This window comes from Ambystoma mexicanum, chromosome 1q, assembly GCF_040938575.1.
Source record: "Ambystoma mexicanum isolate Mex_15411 chromosome 1q, UKY_AmexF1_1, whole genome shotgun sequence".
NCBI classification, from domain to species: Eukaryota; Metazoa; Chordata; class Amphibia; order Caudata; family Ambystomatidae; genus Ambystoma; species Ambystoma mexicanum.
The window spans coordinates 1,423,787,508-1,423,805,715 of NC_090922.1; the positions used below are offsets into that span (position 1 = coordinate 1,423,787,508).

General features: G+C 49.2%; 1 long non-coding RNA gene across 1 annotated transcript in view; it reads left to right on the forward strand.

Annotated features, from left to right (window-relative positions):
- Window positions 1–1,918: 1,918 nt before the first annotated feature.
- The window catches only part of LOC138548646 (uncharacterized), a 70,574-nt gene continuing 54,284 nt past the window's right edge, over window positions 1,919–18,208 (forward strand). Inside the window, exons 1-2 of the long non-coding RNA XR_011292444.1 lie at window positions 1,919–1,962; window positions 4,568–5,413. This is a non-coding gene — a long non-coding RNA (uncharacterized lncRNA). The remainder of the gene's footprint in view (window positions 1,963–4,567; window positions 5,414–18,208) is intronic.

The window sequence follows — 18,208 nt, forward strand, 5'->3', positions numbered from 1 at the left end:
CTTTACCCGACTGTCGTCTGGATTATAACCACTGGATTGTACCAACTGCTCCGTGTGGTCTATCGGCAGTTAATTCACTTCATTGCTCTACCATTGCCGACCTTTGCAGTTCATTAGCAAGAGGGCATCCATAACCATTTTTTAGGGGAGGTGGCACATTTGCCAGGGTAATATTCACATTGATTTGCAGTCGAGAAGTATTTTGCTTGGGTTGGGTGTAGAATGCCACGGCTTGGTATGAGAAGATAGGTTATAGTAAAGAGGAATGCAACCTGCAGCTTTCCAGATGTTTTGGAATACAACTCCCATAATTGCTCGCTAGAGACTATGCTGGCTCAGGCTGATGGGAGCTGGAAACATCTGGAGATCCAAAGGTTGCAGACCCTGAAGTTTGATCAGGCTAGGCCATATGTAGGTACCTATGCCTCTCCAGGTGTTCCTAGCTGCAACTCGTTGACAATACTAGCTAAGGCTGATGGAAATTGTAGACCAAAACATCTGGAAAGATCCATATTGCCTACCATCGGGCTTTTCTGTGATGCATGGTTGCATACACTATATGGACTTCCAAGTGGAAGAGAAGGTTGGATAGTAGGGGGTGCTTGGCACGCATTCTTGTCATGTAAACACAATTTTGGGAATAGTTAGAGTGATATTTCCTTCGACCCTGTTGACTCCCCTTCAACATCATATGTAGAGGTAGTTAAAGTGACCCAATAGCATAGCTCTGTGGCAGCAGATGGTAAACTTGGCGGTCAATGTGACATTCTCTTCCATGGTATGGAGTTCCTGAGGGTGGAGTGTTCTGCATGCTCTGATTGGCTGAAATCCCCAGCGTTCTGGAGCATTCTGAACCCTAGGAATGACAGCAATGTGTGTGCACCGCTTGAGTCGGCTTTGACCGTGTCAATGGTTGATATTGCAACATGGTGGGGTTTGGGGTTGGAATGGAGAGATCCACCCTTGCCTAACCATGTGGCTGTCCATGCCGATGACATACAGGAAGTGACAGCACACATCCTTCAACCATGATGTATTCACAGGAAGTGGATGAAAACAGTCATACACTAAGTGTAAAACCAGCAGATGGGCCCAGATTCTTAAAGCGTAAGCCAAGAGGCAGGCGTTGGAGAGCTACTCATAGAATGACGCAGATGCCACCAGCGACTTTGGCGCAGAACGCCTGCCCATCATGCCACCTCCTTACAGGCTCTTGGTGTGTGGGGGTGGTGCAGAGCACACGTATTCCTGCGCCCATGGGTGCTTCAGAATCAGGAGTTGGCATTTCTGAAAGCTAGCAGTCTGTGAAGTATATGCGTTGCAAGGGAGCCCGTAGGAACTAGCAATTTGAACCTTTGAAAGCATGCCTTGCCCTTTGGTTATTCGGGGTGGCAGGGAGGTCCTGTCAGGAGTTGGATCCTACTTAGGCGGGCACATGCTTCTATATACCCCCTTATGCTGCTTACCCGGGCATAGCCAGCCATCCTGTTGCTGGGGCCTCGCCAATCCTTCCGTCACCCACCTACCACCTGCTCTGTGCCTAGAAGCCTCTCTGAAGCTGCCGATTTTTCTGCAGACAGCTCATTCCATTTAATTATTTCTTAAGACGAGTGCCATTCCCCTCCCCAAGGTGAGAGCACCAGGATGGGTGGCGAGGTGAAAGCCCCCGACTCCCCCCTCCAGGCTGCTGCCTCCCTGCTTCTGTGTTTCCATGGGCAGAGAATCGACTCTGCCTCCCTACACGCTGCGGGAGCCCAGCGCCCTGCCAACCAGAAGACGCGGCTCCACTCACACGACTTCCAGAATTCTCCTGCCCTGGCACCGCGACAACCAATCGGGAGGCGGCGGCCGGCTGTCCAATCCCAGGCCTTCCCAGTGATATCATTCAAGAAGGGAAAGTTTAACTGTGTCTCTGCCAGGCTGGCACTATCATTGCTGCCACAAGAGCAAAGGGGGAGAAATGTCTGTCTATGTATCTATCTATATATCCGTATAGCTGTCTATGTATCTGCCTACAGTATCCTTCTATGTATCTGTTTTATATCTATGTACTTATGCACTGTATATATATATGTCTATCTATTCATCTGACTATTCATTCATGTGTGTATCTATGCAACTATGTAAACCTCTATGTATCTGTCTACATACCTGTCGTATATCTATGTACCTATCCACTGTATATGTCTATATGCCTGTCTATGGATCTGTATATGCATCTGACCATCTATCCCTACATCAATGTATCTATGCAACGATGTAAACATCTATGCATCTATCTACTGTATCTGCCTATTTATATGTCTATATATCTATGTATTTCTTTGCTGTATATATCTATATATCTGTCGTATATCTATGTATTGTATATGTCCATATCTCTGTCTATTTATTTATGTATCTATCTTCTGTATATAGCTATATAAATGTCTGTTTAGCTATCTATGTAGCTGATTATCTATGCATGCATCTATTTATATATCTAACTACTGTGTATGTATCCCTCTGTGTATGTATATGTCTATCTAAGCGCCTGCCTCTCTATCATCAACCTACCTATCTACCCACCTATCTATATATCCACCTATCTATCTATTAAACTATCTATCTATCTATCCAACAGCCTATCTATCTATCCACCTATCTACCTATCCATCTATCTATATATCCACCTATCTATCTATTAAACTATCTATCTATCCAACAGCCTCTCTATCTATCCACCTATCCATCTATCTATATATCCACCTATCTATCTATCAAACTATCTATCTACTCATCTACCTATCTATATATCCACCTATCTATCTATCTATATATCCACCTATCTATCTATCAGACTATCTATATATCTATCCAACAGCCTCTCTATCTATCCACCTATCCATCTATCTATATATCCACCTATCTATGTATCCACCTATTTATATATCCATCTACCTGTCTATCCGCCAACCTATCTGGCCACCTACCTATCTATCCATCTATGTATATATCCACCTATCTATCTATTAAACTATCTATCTATCTATCCACCTATCTATATATCCACCTATCTATCTATCTATCTATCTATCTATATATCCACCTATCTATCTATCAGACTATCTATATATCTATCCAACAGCCTCTCTATCTATCCACCTATCCATCTATCTATATATCCACCTATCTATCTATCAGACTATCTATATATCTATCCAAAAGCCTCTCTATCTATCCACCTATCCATCTATCTATATATCCACCTGTCTATCTATCAAACTATCTATCTACTCATCCACCTATCTATGTATCCACCTATTTATATATCCATCTACCTGTCTATCCGCCAACCTATCTGGCCACCTACCTATCTATCCATCTATGTATATATCCACATATCTATCTATTAAACTATCTATCTATCTATCTATCTATCTATCTATCTATCTATCTATCTATCTATCTATCCAACAGCCTATCTATCTATTAAACTATCTATCTATCTATCTATCTATCTATCTATTAAACTATCTATCTATCTATCCACCTATCTATATATCCACGTGTCTATTTATTAAACTATCTATCTATCCATCTACCTATCTATCAATGCACATGTGTATCTATGTAACTATGTATGTATCTGTGTACGCATCTGTGTATCTATTTAACGAATCTATGTATATAGAGTGTATGCACCTGTCTATCTAGGTACCCCTTTAGCTGTCTATGTGTGTATGTATGCATCTAGCTATCTATGTGCGCATGTTTCTGACTTTCTATGTATGTATGTGTGTGTGTGTGTGTGTGTGTGTGTGTGTGTGTGTGTGTGTGTGTGTGTGTGTGTGTGTGTGTGTGTGTGTGTGTGTGTGTGTGTGTGTGTGTGTGTGTGTGTGTGTGTGTGTGTGTGTGTGTGTGTGTGTGTGTGTGTGTGTGTGTGTGTGTGTGTGTGTGTGTGTGTGTGTGTGTGTGTGTGTGTGTGTGTGTGTGTGTGTGTGACTGTGCGCGCGTGTCCATCAATTTAAGTGTCAGTCTTTTGGCATGTCGGTCTGTGGGTCTGTCCAGCTGTTGGCATCTGTCTGGCTGTCCCCCTATGTATCTGTCTTTCTGCATACCCATCTCTCTGTATGTCTGGCTGTCTGCCTATCCTTCTTTCTGTCTATGTCTACTACCTGTCTGCCTACCTGGTTGTCTTCCTTTACACTGAGCACTAGTGGCACCTGATCTTACAGTGCCTAGAAGTCGGGGAAAATATCATGAAACGCTTTAAACAGTTGTGATATTATTAATATTATTATCACTCATATATGTTTGCCCATCTACCCACCCTGCCTGTCTCCCTCTCTTGGTTAAGTCGTCGTGCTACATTACGTCATCATATCGATGCAAGTGCTGCTGTCTGTGGGGGTTGGGGGGCGGGTGCAGAGCGCGTGAATGGCCTGCGCCGTATTGCGGGTCCATTATGCGCTATTACTGACCTCTCGGTTTTCGGGGCAACACTTGACAGTTGTCCTGGGGGACAGACAAGTGTATGTGTGTTTGAGAGAATACGCTTTAACTTTGTGTAACTTTTAATTGGCAGGTGACATAAGGTGTTTTGAAGACGGAAGAAAGAGCGATCAAAGGTTATGAACAATGACCGTTACGATCTGGTGACAGCAACTGCCCCTTTCTAAAAGCCCTGCCCGCGCTGTCGGGGTCTCCGGGGAGGAGACGGGGCTGTGAGCCACGCTCGAGTCTCTGGGCTGTGGAGCGACGTGTCTAACACCGACCACAACTAGAGCGCTTCGTCAACTCTACAGGCTCCATTATGTTAGCGCTTCGACGCCCTGCAAGGCCATGCGGGCGCTGCCTTACCACGGGTGACCGATGGCGCTGATTGCATTTTGAGAGGCAGGGGCAAGATTACAGAGACTGTCTACTCCTGCACTCCTGTACCCGCCGGTGCCGGGAAGTATTGCAAAAACATCTCACCAAAAATGTGAACGATTTCCCTGCGCACTTGGGTGCTAATGTCAGTGCCAACACTCCTCCATTTGCGAATCATGGCCCCTAATGGAGCAAACCATATATTCGGGTCTTGAGAAATGTACGAGGAAGAATGGGCACGAAAACAAGAAGCCTTCGCCAGAATGTCAAGCGCTATTTGAATTGTTAAAAAGGCACGTGAAGTCCAGCAGTATTTGCGTTGCTAAAGTGGTCCAATGTTTGGTATTTCATAAACGCGGGTTCTTGACCCCTGACCTGTCACGAATCCCATCGGTCGAGGAGCTAGCCACCTGAAGGCAGGTTGGATGAAATCAGGGGTCTGTCTCCGGGTTGGTGCCCTGTCCGGCTGTCTGCCAGAAGATTGTGTTTTTGGGGTGCAGCAGAGGTCGAAGAGTTGAAGGAGAATCGGCCCTGGCAGGCCAGCCCCTTTGAAAAGCAGGTAGGACTGGGTTGGAATCAGTACTTGTTAGGCTGGTTTGCGGGACTGTAGGATGAGGCATTGCTGTCGATGTATGGGGTTCGGCCTTTTGATCGAAGTTCGTAAACTGTGACTTGATGTCCTTGCTCAGGCACACGGCACTGTGTGATCCTGGGCAGGTGCTGGCCCCAAGTCCAAACATATAGACTGATAAAGTCAGGAGTGGAGGCGGTGCTCCTGCAAAACTGGGCCCCCTGGAAACTATGACTAAGTGAGAAAACAGGAATAACTCTAACACACGTGTAAGAGATGATATGCAACAAAATAAAATAGTCAAACCCACGGCATGTTTTCAGGGTATCCCTACAATACACATTAGGGTTCATCTACAGAGTAGACAGTTATCCTGAATATCTGGTGGGATGGGGCTCTCACGGACGACACGAGGACCCTGGGTGAGAATCACTGTGGGACGACTCCGCCTTTTATCCCTCCCAGGTACTTAGAGTGGATGTTATTCACTTGGCATTAGATACACTTTGATCTGTCAGACGTTGGATGAGGCCGTGCGATGGAACATCCCATTACTGGTATTCACATTACTCTATCTGCCCCCATGTGAGACGGAGTGTCCCCTCCCAAAGGTGCACTCCAGGGTGCACGAGCATCCATTCAGGGCGATGAAGTGTCCCCTCCCAAAGGTGCAGTCCAGGGTCCACGTACGTCCATTCAGGGCGATGACGTAACCCCTCCCAAAGGTGCACTCCAGGGTGCACGTACGCCCATTCAGGGCGATGAAGTGTCCCCTCCCAAAGGTGCATTACAGGGTGCACGTACGCCCATTCAGGGCGATGACGTAACCCCTCCCAAAGGTGCATTACAGGGTGCACGTACGCCCATTCAGGGCGATGAAGTGTCCCCTCCCAAAGGTGCCATCCAGGGTGCACGTGCATCCATTCAGGGCGATGAAGTGTCCCCTCCCAAAGGTGCAGTCCAGGGTGCACGTACGTCCATTCAGGGCGATGAAGTGTCCCCTCCCAAAGGTGCATTACAGGGTGCACGTACGCCCATTCAGGGCGATGAAGTGTCCCCTCCCAAAGGTGCCATCGAGGGTGCACGTGCATCCATCCAGGGCGATGAAGTGTCCCCTCACAAAGGTGCAGTCCAGGGTGCACTTACGTCCATTCAGGGCGATGACGTAACCCCTCCCAAAGGTGCCATCCAGGGTGCACGTGCATCCATTCAGAGCGATGAAGTGTCCTCTCCCAAAGGTGCCATCCAGGGTGCACGTGCACCCATTCAGGGCGATGAAGTATCCCCTCCCAAAGGTGCATTACAGGGTGCACGTACGCCCATTCAGGGCGATGAAGTGTCCCCTCCCAAAGGTGCCATCCAGGGTGCACGTGCATCCGTTCAGGGCGATGAAGTGTCCCCTCCCAAAGGTGCCATCCAGGGTGCACGTGCATCCATTCAGGGCGATGAAGTGTCCCCTCCCAAAGGTGCAGTCCAGGGTGCACGTGCATCCATTCAGGGCGATGAAGTGTCCCCTCCCAAAGGTGCACGTACGTCCATTCAGGGCGATGACGTAATCCCATCCCAAAGGTGCATTACAGGGTGCACGTACGTCCATTCAGGGCGATGAAGTGTCCCCTCCCAAAGGTGGAGTCCAGGGCGCACGTACGTCCATTCAGGGCGATGACGTAACCCCTCCCAAAGGTGCACGTACGTCCATTCAGGGCGATGACGTAATCCCCTCCCAAAGGTGCATTACAGGGTGCACGTACGTCCATTCAGGGCGATGAAGTGTCCCCTCCCAAAGGTGCAGTCCAGGGTGCACGTACGTCCATTCAGGGCGATGACGTAACCCCTCCCAAAGGTGCACGTACGTCCATTCAGGGCGATGACGTAACCCCTCCCAAAGGTGCATTACAGGGTGCACGTACGTCCATTCAGGGCGATGAAGTGTCCCCCCAAAGGTGCACTCCAGGGTGTACGTACGTCCATTCACGGCGATGACGTAATCCCCTCCCAAAGGTGCACTCCAGGGTGCATGTACAGCCATTCAGGGCGATGAAGCGTCCCCTCCCAGAGGTGCACTCCAGGGTGCATGTGCTTCCATTCAGGGAGATGACGTAATCCAATCCCAAAGGTGCACTACGGGGTGCACGCACGTCCATTCAGGGCAATGACGTAATGCCCTCCCAAAGATGCACTCTAGGGTGCATGTGCATCTTCCAGGGCGATGAAGTGTCCTCTCCCAAAGGTGCACACCAGGGTGCACGTGCGTCCATTCAGGGCGATGACGTAATGCCCTCCCAAAGGTGCACGGCAGGGTGCGTGTGCATCTTCCATGGCGATGCAGCGACCCCTCCCAAAGGTGCACTACAGGGTGCATGTGCATCTTCCAGGGCGATGAAGTGTCCCCTCCCAAAGGTGCACGGCAGGGTGCATGTGCATCTTCCAGGGCGATGCAGTGACCCCTCCCAAAGGTGCACTACAGGGTGCATGTACATCCATTCAGGGCGATGAAGTATCCCCTCCCAAAGGTGCACGGCAGGGTGCATGTGCATCTTCCAGGGCGATGCAGTGACCCCTCCCAAAGGTGCACTACAGGGTGCATGTACATCCATTCAGGGCGATGAAGTATCCCCTCCCAAAGGTGCACGGCAGGGTGCATGTGCATCTTCCAGGGCGATGCAGTGACCCCTCCCAAAGGTGCACTACAGGGTGCATGTACATCCATTCAGGGCGATGAAGTATCCCCTCCCAAAGGTGCACTACAGGGTGCATGTACATCCATTCAGGGTGATGAAGTATCCCCTCCCAAAGGTGCACGGCAGGGTGCATGTGCATCTTCCAGGGCGATGAAGTGTCCCCTCCCAAAGGTGCACTCCAGGGTGCACGTACATCCATTCAGGGCGATGACGTAATCCCCTCCCAAAGGTACACTACAGGGTCACTTACGTCCATTCAGGGCAATGGCGTAATCCTCTCCCAAAGGTGCACTCCAGGGTGCACGTGCATCCATTCAGGGCGATGAATTATCCCCTCCCAAAGGTGCACTCCAGGGTGCACATGTATCCATTCAGGGTGATAACGTAATCCCCTCCCAAAGGTGCTCTCCAGGGTGCACGTGCATCCATTCAGGGCGATGAAGTGCCCCCCCCCCAAAGGTGCACACCAGGGTGCATGTGCTTCCATTCAGGGTAGTGAAGTGTCCTCTCCCGAAGGTGCACACCAGGGTGCACGTACATCTATTCAGGGCATTGAAGCGAGCACTCACAAAGGTGCACTCCAAGGTGCACGTACATCCATTCAGGGCATTGAAGCGAGCACTCACAAAGGTGCACTCCAAGGTGCACGTACATCCATTCAGGGCATTGACATGAGCACTCACAAAGGTGCACTCCAGGGTGCATTCACCAACAGCTTCCACATTCACATGATTTATTGGGAAATGATGCGTTGAGAAGCAAGGTGCACACTTACACTCCTTGCATAATGTGCATGAGCAGAGGCAAAATCCACCCCCTCCCTCCCATATATGGTTTGCTCTTCATAGCTACAGTTCTTGCAAATCTGGGGACCATTCCAATCACCGCCGGCACATTGCTCCGTTCCTTGGAAACACATTATTCCTCTGCACTTTTAGTTCTCGAATATTCGAGGGATGGGGCCGGGTTGGGGGTTCTTAATTCACCGCGTCCTCTTTCTCAGCACAGACTGTTGTGAGTGGGAGCTTTGTGTGTAATCCCCCACACGATCAATGGCGTGTTGCTTGAGATGGGTTGAACCCATTGAAAACGCATGGTGAATTGGCCGTCTGAATCAATCAGTGAGATGTGGGCTGTTTCATTTATAAGGGAGATTGTTAGTCAATCAGGGAGACTTGGGCTGCCTGACCTACAAGGGAGACTGTTAGTCAATCCACGAGACTTGGGCTGCCCGACCTACAAGTGAGACAGTCGGTCAATCCGGCAGACTTGGGCTGTCTGATTTACTCACAAGGGAGAGTGTTAGTCAACCAGGGAGACTTGGGATTTTTGATTCAAAAGGGAGAGTGTTAATCGTTCCGGGAGACTTGGGGTTTTTGATTTATAAGGGAGTGTGTTAGTCAATCAGGAAGAAAGGACGAGTGTCAGTCAATCAGGGAGACTTTGGCTGCCTGACCTCCAAGAGAGACTGTGGGACAATTGGGGAGACCTGGCCTGTCTGATTTACAAGAGAGAGTGTTAGCCAATCAGGCAGACTAGGGCTGTCTGATCTACTCGCAGGGGGACTGTGAGTCAACCAAGGGGACGTGTTCTGTTTCATTGATAAGGGAGACTGTGAGTGACTGGGGAGGCTCGGTCTGTTTCATTTATAAGGGAGACTGTGAGTGACTCGGGGAGGCTCGGTCTGTTTCATTTATAAGGGAGACTGTGAGTGAATCAGGGAGACTTGGTCTGTTTCATGTATAAGGCAGACTGCGAGTCAATCGGGGAGACGTGGGCGTTTGATTTACAAGGGAGACTGTGAGTGAATCATGGAGACTTAGTCTGTTTCATTTATAAGGGAGATTGCGAGTCCATTGGGGAGACGTGGGCTGTTTGATTTACAAGGAAGACTGTGAGTGAATCAGGGAGACTTGGTCTGTTTCATGTATAAGGGAGACTGTGAGTGAAACAGGGAGACTTGGTCTGTTTCATATATAAGGGAGACTATGAGTGAATCAGGGAGACTTGGTCTGTTTCATTTATAAGGGAGATTGCGAGTCAATCGGAGAGACGTGGGCTGTTTCATTTATAAGGGAGACTGTGAGTGAATCAGGGAGACGTGGTCTGTTTCATGTATAAGGGAGACTGTGTGTGAATCAGGGAGACTTGGTCTATTTCATTTATAAGGGAGACTGTGTGTGAATCAGGGCGACTTGGTCTATTTCATTTATAAGGGAGACTGTGAGTGAATCAGGGAGACTTGGTCTATTTCATTTATAAGGGAGACTGTGAGTGAATCAGGGAGACGTGGTCTGTTTCATGTATAAGGGAGACTGTGTGTGAATCAGGGAGACTTGGTCTGTTTCATGTATAAGGGGGACTGTGAGTGAATCACTGAGACTTGGTCTGTTTCATGTATAAGGGAGACTGTGAGTGAATCAGGGAGGCTCGGTCTGTTTCATGTATAAGGGAGACTGTGTGTGAATCAGGGAGACTTGGTCTATTTCATTTATAAGGGAGACCGCGAGTCAGTGCGGGGGCCCTGGAACACACCAGTCTCCCTGTATTCCTCCCCATGCACACTTTAGCATATCAGAGGGCCGAGTCGGTGCTTTGGTAAATGAGGGCACCCCCAAACTGTGTATGTTTAGGAGAAATGTCGCCCCGCATTTAGGGCGCTCTCTAATTATTTCCCCTCGACAATGCAGCTGTTCTGATTGGAAAAGTCAGGCGGAAGTCAGGCGGCTCAGCGCTTCTGCAAGGGCCTCGTACTGACCTGCAGGCCACAGTCCAGCATTGTCGACTCGACCTTTCATCCTTCCATAGCCGTTAAAAGGAGTACATGCGAGTTGTGGAACAGTAGCAGCCATTATTAGGACAGCCCAGACCATTGAGTTTGTGGAGGGCTCGAAAGAAAGAGAATGATTATTTAATTATTTATGAGTACTCTTATTATGGTTGCTTTTAGAATGATTACATGTTTTAGTTCTATCGGTATAAGAAAGAACCCAAAGAATCAGTAACTGAAAATATGTACTATTATTATTAGTAGTAGTAGTAGTAGTAGTAGTAGTAGTATTATGATAATGATACATGGCAGCCTGCATGAGCTTTATAAAAGCTTGGAAATAAGTGTGTTATTACAGGCTAGTTGTGACATCACAACTGAACTGTAATAAGAAAATGGCATCAGAGCAGCACTGCAATCAGTTATTACGCTTCGGTTGTGGCGTCACAGTGCCGCCTGCTTGTGCCAGCGTGCAGCATTTCAGGTGTCCCTGCAGAACTTAATTAAAGCTGCAGGGAGCTGCTCAGACTCCTGGCTTGCAGAGGGGTTGCACCCGAGATCTGCTCAGACTCCTGCCTTGCAGAGGGGTTGCAGCAGAGATCTGCTCAGACTCCTGCCTTGCAGAGGGGTTGCAGTGGGGAACTGCTCAGACTCCTGGCTTGCAGAGGGGTTGTAGTGGGGAGCTGCTCAGACTCCTGCCTTGCAGAGGGGTTGTAGCAGGGAGCTGCTCAGACTCCTGCCTTGCAGAGGCGGTGCAGCAGGGAGCTGCTCAGACTCCTGCCTTGCAGAGGGGTTGCAACGGGGAGCTGCTCAGACTCCTGCCTTGCAGATGGGTTGCAGCGGGAGCTGCTGGGGTTGCTGCAGGGAACTGCTCAGACTCTTGCGTAGCAGACGGCTTGTAGCAGGGAGCTGCTCAGACTCCTGCCTTGCAGAGTGGTTTCAGCAGGGAGCTGCTGGGGTTGCAGCAGGGAACTGCTGAGACTCTTGCCTAGCAGAGGGGTTGTAGCAGGGAGCTGCTCAGACTCCTGCCTTGCAGAGGGGTTTCAGCAGGGTGCTTTTCTTGCAGAGGGTTTGCAGCGGGGAGCTGCTCAGACTCCTGGCCTGCAGAGGGGTTGCAGCAGGAAGCTGTTCAGACTCCTGCCTTGCAGAGGAGTTGCAGCAGGGAGCTCCTCAGACTCCTGCCTTGCAGAGGGGTTGCAGCAGAGAGCTTTTCAGACTGATGCATTGCAGAGGGGTTTCAGCAAGGTGCTTTTCTTGCAGAGGGTTTGCAGCAGGGAGCTGCTCAGACTCCTGGCCTGCAGATGGGTTGTAGTGGGGAGCTGCTCAGACTCCTGCCTTGCAGAGGGGTTGCAGCAGGAAGCTGTTTAGACTCCTGCCTTGCAGAGGAGTTGCAGCAGGGAGCTCCTCAGACTCCTGCCTTGCAGAGGGGTTGCAGCAGAGAGCTTTTCAGACTGCTGTCTTGCAGAGGGGTTACAGCGGGGAGCTGCTCAGACTCCTGCCTTGCAGAGGGGTTGCACCGGGTAATTGACAAGAAACTGTTTATGGTACAATATTTAAATTGTGCACCACTGGAGTTTTACTCACGTGACCAAGAAGCTCCATGGTATAACTTATGCACAAAATGAAAACTTCTCCCAAGACATTTTACTAAACAGTTTGAACTATTTGTTCTCCTACACATTAAGAGCTGCGTCTTTTCTCTTTCAAATCCAAGCAGATTCTCCATTGATTATAAGGATCAGCAAATGGGAGATCTCTTACATTACATGAAGCAAGAGACGCGGCATCAAAGGGAACGTCAGTGTGTGGCCATGTATTATAATGAATAAAATCCCCCCTGCCGTGCATACAAAGGAGACTGCAAGTCGCCGTAGAGTTCCGTAGCCTTTGAAAGGCTCCCGGCCTCCTGAGTCATTTGCAATGTCCTTATAGTGTACGGTAAGGGGTGCATTATCCCATATATCATATGATGTTATTAGTGGGGCACATGAACTGAGAAGATACAGTGGGCAATGGATTAGTATCAACACTATAATGAATATTATTGTGGTTCACATTATAAGAAAGGGACATGGGCTTAAAAGATACCGTTGAATTGGCTCGATGTAGATTTGATTTGATGGTTTTTTTTTGTATTTATAACGCGCACCAAAAGGACTTAATTGTATATTGGCGCAGATGACATCAACCATGGTAGACGATATAATTCAGAGCAGTGCCTCCAGAATACAAAAGGCCATCTACCTAAACAGAAAAGTCTTCAGTGCTCGGTGAAATTGCAGGAGTGAGCTCCTTGTCCCGAGTTCTAGTGGTCGAGAGTTCCACCACCTGGGGCCAAAGACAGAGAGTCTTCCGTCACCTGGGGATGTGCAGACGGAGTGAGGAATGATCAGAAGATGGCTGTCACTAGAGCGTAGTTGTCTCGTCAGGTGACAGAGGAGCAGGGCCATTTATGCATTAAAAGACCACGCAAGTTGTCTTACATGTAATGCGGCTCCTGACGGAGTAGGAGCACAGGGGCAGCTTTGTTTAGCTTGAATAGCAATCTGTGCTCTCTGGAGCCGCTGGAGCTGTTTGGAGGGAATGCCCAACAATTGACTGTCACAATAGTCCAGGTGGGCACTCGTTAGTGCCAGATGTCGTATTATTAATAATATTCCTCTTACCGTTGTCATTGTTATTGTCATCATGCGTGGTATTAGTATTACACAGATGCAGGTGGCTATGCAATACTGCCCTTTTCTTATTTGTTTATTTAGTGTGTTTAGGGTGCATTAAGCATCCTTTCACTCTACCTTTAAAATGCCATATCACAATATAAATGTGCATAACACGATATAATACTGCCATTGTTATTACCCTATCTAGCTTCATTATTATTGTTGTTATCAGCGAAACTACAAAGAAACACGAACTTAGAAGGCACATTTGGAAATGGCGGATTGTTAATGGTATTATTAGTAGTTTTTGATATTACAAAGATCGATGAATTTACTTATGTATTTATGTGTGCATTTATATAGCGCACATAAACCGAAGGTATCTAGGCAACTTCGCGCTATGTAAATGCACACATAAATAAATAAATAAGTAGATTCATCGATCTTTGTAATATTAGTAGTGTTATTATTCATATTAGGATTATGGCATTAATATTAGAGGTGCAATCGGCTGGGAAGGCGCCTGTGCCCGTCGGTTGGTGTGTTGCTACTGCCCTTATTCTCAGTGTTAAACTCGATGCCCCAGTTTCTTTGCCCTGCGCCTGGGATGGTGGGCCTCTGTACTGTGCTTGGAAGGGGCCTCGTTGCAGCTGTGCTCTTGCCCCCGACCCCTCCCTCCCCGAGGCCCAGCGGAGGGACACACTGACGCCCCACACGCAGGAATGAGACAGGGCTCTGCATTTATTTTTTATTTGGCAATGGTTGTCGTAGATTGTCCTTCCGAGTGTGGAATCAGTCAGGCTGTACCATGAGATAATGGCCCGGAACAGCATTCTTGATACAGTGGGCTATTAATAAAGGCCTATTGGTATTAATCCGGATAGAGGGGAGAACCTCAACGAGGAACTCTGCACATGAGCACGTATGACTCCCAGGGCCGTCACACCACGGGGTGCCTTGCAGCGCCGCAACGCACACGTGGCGCTATATGAAACCCCACCTGGTGCAATTATTATCCCCCAGCCTGTCTTGCACGCTGCCCCAGCGCTCCGGGTTAGGTTTGCACTCTTATGAATGCCATCCAGACGCACACATCAAGTCCCAGGCCTCTCTGCTGAGATTGGGACGAGGGCTCAAACTGCTTGTGTGATGGGGAGAGGGAGGGTCTTCCTAAACTGCCCACCCCCCCGCCCCCTGGTAACTTGCTGTGAGACCACCATCCCATTACCACCTGGGCCACCCGTTTGATTTTAAAGCTCCTTTGTAATGCATGCCGTATGAAGCCACACACATGTACCATGTATGAGGCGCATGCATGTAAATCAGAGCAGTGTTAGTTTAATTTAGACTGGGAGTAACCCATGATGCGTGGTGCAGACGCCCTGCGGTGTCTCGTCGTCCAGTCGTGTGCGTGTAGAACTGTTCGGTGTGAGATCCACGCACTGTGGGCGAGATGGCGGCCTGAATGCGGGTGTCGCCGGGAGACACTGAGCTAAGGGGGCCGGAAGAACGGTTTCCATGTTGACAGTTCATGCAGCGGTGATTACATTTAAAAGTAAACCTCGGGTTTATTCTTGTGTTTGCACCCCACATCACTCAGATTAATCACAGGCGTGTTAGGGAGAAAAAGAGCAATTTAATATCTCGCAATAGCACACGCAGCACACCGAACTTTCTCTCGAGTCGCCAGTGTCCTGCCAACTCATCGGCGCTCATTTTAGTGCCATGAAGCAGATTAAAGAGGCACGCAATCGATGGAAGTGGCACCTGGGGTTCATGCAGCTCGCCCACGGCTCGTGCGGCGCAGCCCTCCTGTCAGCCTGCACCCGAGGGAGCCTGTTCCGCGGCGCAGACCGTGTGCTCTTGCCCTCGCCCCGGACGCTCCCAGTGGATCGGGTTAGAAACAAAAATAAGGCTGGGCTTTACTGCCATTTTAGAAATGGGACCAGGCCCCGCGAAAATGCAGTGTCATGGCCGCGTAGGGCAGGTAATGAGCGCAGCATTCACCGTGCTCCGCTCCTGGTTTCCCCACCCCTACCCCCGGGAGCTGCGGGGGAACCGCTCTGTGTCCGAGCAAGGGCTGCTGCAGGGGTCCGTGTGCAACCTGCAGCTCTGGGGCTTAAACCCCAACAGGGAAGACTCAGCCTTTCATCATTGGCTCGGTGATTAACATCTATTGTTTACGTTTTAAGGCCACGTTATTTTACTCAGTGTGCTTTATAAAGGCTTTTGAATAATGCGTAATAATACTATTATCCGTGGGTTATTGCTATTAATGCCTGCCTTATTTTGTTTACGTACACGGGAAATAAATGCATGCATGCCTGACTGATATGTTCCTATGACATGCAAGGTGTGGCGGTATGCAATGTAAGAGTCATTTATACTTCGCTAGTTAACTCTGCACTCGGCTGATGTCACAGCTCACTTGCATTTGGTATCTGGGCTTATTTTGCACAAACCTGCGCTTTCCAAGTTATGTTATGTTATTTGATATTTGTGTAGTGCCTATTGCCGATGCTATGGCCTCGAGGCGCTGTGGTTGGAGACCGTAGTCAAGTGATTTGTGGTTTAAGAGAGGCTGGTGGCAGGGGAGGTTCCGGGTTACATTTATGGGGGTATATATGCGTAGGAACAACAGGTCCAAATGAACTGGACCCGCGGTCTGGCGTCCGCTCGGCTGTGCTCCAGCACGCAGCCGGCCCCCACTTTCGCTGACTGCGCTATCCGGAGAGAAGGGGGTTCACTTGCCTCAAACCGAGAGAAACAAGCGTACACAAAAAAGACTGACAGAAAATGAAGTCGCTGACAAAAAAACAAACACAGCCGCAGAGAAGGGGAAGGAGATGAAAGAGAGAAGCGCATGGAAACGCAGGCAGAGCACGAATAGAAAGGCAGAGCAAAGGAATGGTGAAAGAGGGACAGGGATGCCCTAGAAGCCAGGCGCTGCGAGCACAGCAGTGCCTATGAGAAAAGGAGGAGCAGCGCTCTTTAGTAGCAGCCATGTCACGACAGACACGGATAGAGCTGAAGCAATGTAGCCTGCAAATGACCAGCGACTCGAGACAGCGCATCTTGTCATCAGTGTGTCATTTCAATAGCGTATTAAAGTTGCCTAGTGACACCCCGGAGCCCCGTCAAAGACCCCCCACACCCCACACTACCCGCTGGGACTAAGCCTTTAGGGATGTTTACAGTGAAGAGGGGAGTGTTGCTTGGGATGGGGGGAGTGGGGGGGGGGGGGGGTTAAGGTAAAACAGTGGAATGGAAAAATAAACGAGAGAAGGGGGAGAAGGCTCCACTTTGGAGATTGCTGTGACAGAGGCTGAAAGGAGGAGAATAATGGAACACATGGAAAAAAGGAGACCCACAGAAAAAGAGAAAGGGAGGGAAAGGAGGTGGACAAAGGCACACATAAAAAGAAAAGCAGGCGAGTGAAAAAATACGAATGGGGCAAATAAAACGCAGACATACAACTGCAGGTTTAAAAAGAAGAGAAGGAGAAGGAGGGGGGAGTGAAAAGGGGTGAAAGAATGGATGACAGCAACGCATTTACCAGCAAAAGACAGTAAAATATAAAAGGAAAAAGAAAAGGGCGGGAAATAAAGCAGGAGCAATCGGAGCATTGGGCGGGAGTATATGGGACAGTGTAGAGGCTGGCAGCCATGTAGTATAAGGGCTAACATGCCCCCACCTGCAGCCTAAAATCCCAGAAGGCCGCCATGCAGCTTGCAGGCCTTATAGCCCCCACCCCATGGGCTTATTCTTGAAATCCGCCTCCTTAGCAGACATTTGATGGCCGGGCATTAACGGGGGAGGTGTTCAAGGGCTGCTGCACGCCTTAGCAGACATTTGATGGCCGGGCATTAACGGGGGAGGTGTTCAAGGGCTGCTGCACGCCTTATCAGACATCTGATGGTCGGGCATTAACAGAGGAGGCGATCAAGGGCTGCTGCACTCCTTACCAGACATCTGCTGGTCGGGCATTAACGGTGGATGTGTTCAAGAACTGCTGCACTCCTTACCAGACATCTGGTGGTCGGGCATTAACAGAGGAGGCGTTCAAGGGCTGCTGCACTCCTTCCAAGTCATCTGATGGTCGGGCATTAACAGAGGAGGCGTTCAAGGGCTGCTGCGAGCCTCTTTTTTGAAAGCTCGACCTCTGCTTCTCGATATTGTTTTTTTAACCACGTCCTAAGCAGCCAGATTATGTAAAAGCCGTGGATGGGGGCCGCGGCCTAGCAATGTCTCAAGGAAGGCTCGTTCCACCCTTTTCTGCATTCCATTGCAATGGGGCTGAGACGGGACGCATCCGCGAGACCCACATTTGAGCCCCCACCCCCTGAGGTGTATCATGCAGAACACTTCCTGCATGCAGTGCCTAATCTGTGAAAGAATAAGTGTCAGGGCTCAAATAGTGTCTCGCCTGCCCATGGCACACCAGGACGGGTACGCTCACTGTTGCCGCCAACCATTTAGGGGCGTCAAGCTGCAACTCCCCTGGCCCATTGGTGTCCATGGATGTACTGACTATGGCAGATGTGTGATGTACACATTACCATCGACATAACATAACATAACATAACATACATGTTGTATCTTGATATCAGACGCATGTTTAAGTGTGTCTTTAACCCCTTGACTGCCAAGCTATTATGCAAGTATATGCAAA